Source organism: Ailuropoda melanoleuca, unplaced genomic scaffold (assembly GCF_002007445.2).
Source record: "Ailuropoda melanoleuca isolate Jingjing unplaced genomic scaffold, ASM200744v2 unplaced-scaffold1412, whole genome shotgun sequence".
NCBI lineage: Eukaryota > Metazoa > Chordata > Mammalia > Carnivora > Ursidae > Ailuropoda > Ailuropoda melanoleuca.
In genome coordinates this window covers 320560-326961 of record NW_023182860.1, presented here as the reverse complement: position 1 = coordinate 326961, position 6402 = coordinate 320560, and the positions used below count along the sequence as shown (strand labels likewise).

Genomic DNA, 6402 nt, shown 5'->3' with positions numbered 1-6402 from the left:
TCAGTGGCACAGTCGTTAAGTGTCTGCCTTCAGCTCAAGGTGTGATCCCAGCATTCTGGGATCGAGCCCCACATCAGGTTCCTCTGCTAGGAGCCTGCTGCTTCCTCTCCCACTCCCCCTGCTTATGTTCCCTCTCTTGCTGGCTGTCTCTATCTCTGTTGAATAAATAAATAAAATCTTAAAAAAAAAAACACCGAATCTGTATAATCTCTTATATTAACCAGCAAAAAAAGAAAAAAACCAGGTCTTATCAATCAATAGAGAAAGAGCATTTGACACCCTTTGAAACCTACTCATGATAATGGATGGGAATAAGTGAATAAATGAATAACAATGATAACAATTTCCAGAGAATGAAAATAGAGGAACACATTTTCAGCTTGATAAGAAAACTTAAAACACATGCAGCTCACACATGGAGGTGAAACACTGAAATCTTTCATCCTCAGGTAGGACAAGGCAATCATGTTCCATCTCAACACTGCTGTTTAACACTGGACCAGATGTTCCAGACAGAACCACAAGGCAAGAAAAATAAAAGAAAACCATAAGACTAAGAAAAATAAGAGACAATTTTCTCTGTATTCAGGTGAGAGAATGATCTATGGGAAAAATGCAAAGGCAGCTACAAATATGTATGTAAATATATAAATTCAAATAATAAGTAATTTGGGGAAGGCATGGAATACAAGACCAACCTTGAAAGATCATTTAGATGTGTATATGCTAGTAGTAAACCCAGGAAAAATAATTAAAAATACACTTCTTTTGAAGTATGTAGTTGAGTATTTAACAAAACATGTACTGGCCATGGATGCTGAAATGCTGGTCCATGTAATCAAAGTGGATCCAAAACAATGGAGAGATGGGTTTTGTTCATGAACTAGAAGGCTCAATATGATAAAGATGTCAATTCTTCCCAAACTGTGCAAAAGACATAATTCCTATCACAACAAGACACATTGGTATGGATGGAAGATAGACACATGGGCCCAATGTAACATAGCAGAAAAGGCAGAAGCAGACCCACAAAAGAATGGATAAGTATTTTTGACAAAGTTGCAGATGACTTTCAGAGGAAGATGTTTGGACTTTTGGACAAATGGGTTCAGGACAATTGGTTATCCATAGAAATGAATCTCACCTAAAACTCTCACTTTATTTAAAAAAATCACTAAAGGATTATAAATACAACTGTAAAACATAAAACTATACACATAAAAAAGGAGAAAATCTCAGGATCTAGGGTTTGTATATACATGTTTATACAAGATACCATTGGCATGGTCCATTAAAAAAACACTGATAAATTGGACTTCATCAAAGATAAATTCATTGTTTTTCTTTTATTTGTAAATTAGTAAGCCAACAAAATTAGCTAAAAAATAGTAGATTAAAATAAAGCTCAATTTATTGGACAGCAGTTGGAATCCATTGCTATAATGCACAGCAGTTGGAAAACATTCACAAGGTAGGTGTATTCTAAATCACATATCAGTGCTGTGTTATGATGTCTGCAGTGTCTTCTGCCAGGTGCCAACATTTCCCGCTGAGTTGAGGTAAAAGTTTACATCCCACATAGATCAGGACTCCTTCTGAGAGTGAAAAATGCTACAGCAATCAGGGACAGCAATATGGGATCACATTATCCTTGATTCAGAACACGGATGTGTGAATCCACAGGGATCTGGTGAACTGAGGAAAGAGGCTGGGCTCTCAGGCCTTAGGGCCATGGTGAGGTGTGTGCCCTGCAGCCAGCAGGGGGCGCTGTGGGAGTGCCCTGTGGTCACTATAAAGAGGCTTAGTGAAAATCATTCATTCAGAGTAGCCTGGACCTGGAAACTGGGCCCTGTGCTCCCTACTGGGGACTAAGATTGTGTCCCCTGTGTCCTGACAGGGTCCCCTGTGTGTGGTCTCAGCAGGTGCTTCCTCCCAGGGCTGTCGCCAGGGGTGAAGCCACCTCCTTTCTTCTCAGTGTGTGGTGTGAGCTGAGCTCCAACACCAGGGTTCAAAGAGGGGCTGGACAGTCACTGGGTGGAGCCCATTGCATAGATAGCCCCTCCTGGGGCAGAGGTTGGAGGGGAAAAGGAGGCCTGGGTCAGCCCAGCCCATTGTGGTGACCAGGTTCTGTGTCACCATGGCCTGGACTCCTGTCCTCCTCATGCTCCTGTCTCACTGCACAGGTAGGGACAGGACTCAGGAACACAGGGTTCCCAAATGACTCTTCCCATGCTCAGCTTTTGAGATTTGTTTTTCCACTTATAGTTCCATCACCCATGAGTGTCTGTGTTTGCAGGTTCCCCTCCCAGCCTGTGGTGACTCAGCCACCTTACTTCTCTGCTTCTCTGGGAACAATGCCCAGACTCACCTGCACCCCAGCAGGGACATCAGTGTTGGCAGCTCCTACATTTACTGGTACCAGCAGCAGCCAGGGAGTCCTCCCCGGTATCTCCTGTACTACTACCCAGACTCAGATAAGCACCAGGGCCCCGGGGTCCCCAGCCACTTCTCTGGCTCCAAAGATACCTCGGCCAATGCAGGGCTCCTGCTCATCTCCAGGCTGCAGGCTGAGGACGAGGATGACTATTACTGTGCGATCGGGCACAGCAGTGCTGGTCACAGTGACACACACAGTCGGGGAATTGGGACAAATACCTCAGGCTGCTCAGAGCCTTGTACGCTGACTCTCTTCCAAATTAAAATAGCTGGAATGCACATTGACCCTACTCGGAAGTAGCTGCTAGATCGCAGTGTCCTTCCTCCCGGTGTCCTGTGCAACCTAAGTGAGCTCGCAGGGAAATAAAAGACAACAAAACCTCGTGATAATCCAGAAACTCCGGCTGGTGACCCAAGTGTAAAAACCAGGGCCTGCTGCGCTGGTGTTTTCTCTCTTCATAAAGTCACATAGACTTTCCTTAGTTTTCTTGGTCAGAGCCTGCAGACCATCCCAGTGGGTGCGCGGTCCTCCACAGCAGAAGCACGTTCCTCCTGGGCTCAGAGCAGAGACCCAGCCTTCCCTCCAGGCTCCTGAGCTCAGGGCTGATGGAGCGGCTCCGTGGCCCGGGAAGGGAGCAGTAAGATGAGTGCGGAGTGAGGACTCAGAACAGGATTTCCAGGTGCAGAGCTGGCCTGGCTCCCTGGCTGTGTGCCTGCTCTCCAGCTCTGGTGTCAGGAGAGGGTAGTTAGCCCTGGGAAGAACGTTGAGTGTCACTTAGCAAAGCTCTCCGTGGAGCCTGTGCGCATCAGGAGGAGGCTAGAGCATTGCTGTAAGACACTGAGCCTGCTTTAGGGATGGTGGGTGAGTAGATCCACAGACGTGAGGGACACACAGCTGACACCGCCAGGGCCGATGGGAACCCCATGGCAGATTTCCTGAGCCCACAGACATGGACTGTGTCCTCCTCTCTTTTCCTGATGCAATTGGGCTTGTCAGTGATCCTCACAGTCAGGGGGACTATAGGGCACCGTGAACAAGGCCTCCCCCACCTGTGCACAGAGGAGGTCCACCGCATGAGTCTCTCCAGGAAGATGTCATGCCATTTGTGACAGCACGGGTGAAACTGCAGGACATGTCCCTACGTGAAATAAGGCCTACAGGGAAAGACAAATGCTGTTTTATCTCATTTATATGTGGTGGCTATAGGGAAAAAAATAAAATAATAAAATAAATTGCTGCATGTTTTTAGTTATGAGAATGATTTAAAATAGCTTAACACACATAAGGATGTAAAGGATATTTGTATGAGTACAGCTTCTTAAATATAATTTGATATTCAACTAATAATTTATAATTATTATGATATACAGAACAGAAAATTTAATCTTTCAATAACTCTTTAATGTGCAATTCAGAGATATTGAGTAGACTCCCAGTGTGGTGCACCCATCACAACTATCCATTTCGAGAATTTGTTCGTCATCCCCAGCAGTAACTGTGCACTCAGTAGGGGCATGGGTCCCCGGATTTGACAGTGGAGCCAGGCCTCCAGGAGCCCACGCCAGTGCATGAAGCAGCAGACAGCAGTGGGCCACATCGATGTGGGCTCTTGGCTGGTGTGGCCTCACCTATCAAGGAGCATGCACTGGACTGTGCTTCTTTCCCCAGATTGACCACATGAATGCACTGTGCCCACCGTGGCAAGGGTGACCATGTGCCCACTGCATGGTGTCCAGTAATCCCTGCTTTATCTCTCAAAGTGTGCCGAGAAACATCAGTGAGAACATAAGGATCTCATTTAGGACATCTGCTCAATGATTCATGCATATACCTAACTGAATCCCCTACAAAATCCATGTCACCTTTTCTCCAGTGACCTCTCAAAGGCCCTCTTTTCAGCCTATGTCCTCTCTGCTGGTCAAGGGGAACTCGTATCTATTTCTGGACATTTATTCTGTGGAATAGATCTTTGTGTCTTTAGGAGAATATGATACTGTTTTCATTAATAAAGCGTTGTAATATAATTGGAAAGCAGGGAGGATGGTGTCTCCAGTTTTGTTCTTCTTTCTCAATATTGCTTTGGCAATTTGAGGCTTTTCAGGCTCTATACAAAATTCAGGAATTCTGTTTTTCTATTTCTGAAAATATCATTGGAATGTTCATAGGAAATGCATTGAATGTATAGATTGTTTTGGGTGTAGGGACATTTTAATGTTATTTTTCTTATGGAGAACACCGGATTTAGGAATTACTTGGTGATTGTGTGTGAGGTATAAGGATGTGTCTAAGATGACACCATGTCTGTGGTTAAGAATTTGAGTTGATGACAATGATCCCAATGAAGCTGGACATGCATATTTTAGCCATACGTTAAAGAGGTGGATATTTGTATTTTTTTCATTTGCTCATTTATTTGTTTTAATTACAAAATATTTACTGAGCACCAGCTAAGTATCAGCAAGCTCCAGGTCCTTAGTGCTGCAAGGAGCAAACAAAATTGTGAAGATCATGGACACAAGCTGCGTTTTCATTTGACTCACTATGAAAGACAGTGATCAGATGTCCTGTGTGACGTATTCAGAGGAACCATGAAGCATTTGTAGGAATAGGACATACAGTTCTATGTTAAGTGAGAGTTGTTGGATAGAAATACACGTATATACTTCCATTATCAGTGCAGGAATGGATTAGATAAAATCACTTGGGAAAATCATTATGTTAATATTTAAGTTGAAGTACAACCATGTCTGGCACATGGAAGGGCTAGAGAGGGATCTGGTGACTGATTAAAATACATCTCTGACTGAGCACAGAGGACGTAGGGCACCAGGAATTTCTGGATCATGAGACGGAGTGATGTCCTTGAAACTACCACCTTCTGCATGTCCGCAGATGTACAGAGCCATCTGGCTGAGCCCTGGGTTTGGTGCAGGAGACCCGTTCACTCCTGGTGTCTCCCCTCAGGGCTGGGGTTCCTGGCTCCATCCTGGGAAGGCTGTTTTGTTGACAGTCTCCTGTGAGTGTTCCCAGGGAGGAGACACAGAAGAACCACATTTCACTTCTTTATACTTTATACTTCTGGTCTCTCCTTGAAGAATTCCATGCACATCATCAATAATGAATTCTATCGCAGAGCAGAGGGCAAGGATGCTGGAGCATTTCACGTGGGCTGGTAGCCAAAGATGCCTCATGGTGCCCCCAAGATGCTGATGCTCAGAAGCACTAGGTCCTCAGGGATCCCAGCTCGGGTCTCTGGTTCTGACACTGGGAACGTGGCCTCTCCGACCATCTTGGGCCTGCAGCCTGAGAACGAGGCTGAGTATTACCATTCAACCTGGGATGACAGCATCAACAATGACAACATGCTACAGGCCCATGGGGACTTGAGACACAACCTGCCCCTGTTCCTCAGGGCCATGCCCATGAATGCCTGTGACAAACACACAGGGAGACCCTGGAGACCCTGGAGGGTCTGAATGTCTGACTGTGTGAGCACAGAACAATATTACAGGATCAGTGACTGTAGCTTCCTCTCATGCTGCTTTTTCCTAGAACCAAAACAAATGTATTAAGATAATTTGCATGTCATGCACTGAATTCAGGTGTACAATTCAGTGGTCTGTAAGGTATTTACTGAGTTGAGGAACCACCATCAAGATCAAATTTACATTCCATCACTTGCAGAGAAACCCCAGAGCCAACCACAGTCAGGCCAGTGTCCCCCCTGCACTGAGCCCACTATGGCCCCGAGATCACTCAAACCAGCTCCACTGTCCTCTGATCAGTGATGTTTGACAGGATACAGTCACCTTTTGCAGTAACTTCTCTGAGGACAATGAACACTAATTGATTATTTCTGTGCATTTTTGCCCTTTCCATAGAGAGGTGTCCATTCAGAGAGTGAGAAACCTGAGTAATCACGTGCAGTGTACAAGAACCATGGTATCTAGAGACAAGATATGCTA

General features: G+C 45.2%; 1 pseudogene; it reads left to right on the top strand.

Annotated features, from left to right (window-relative positions):
* Nucleotides 1–2137: 2137 nt before the first annotated feature.
* Nucleotides 2138–2737, top strand: LOC100471654 (annotated as a pseudogene).
* The last annotated feature ends 3665 nt before the right edge of the window (nt 2738–6402 follow it).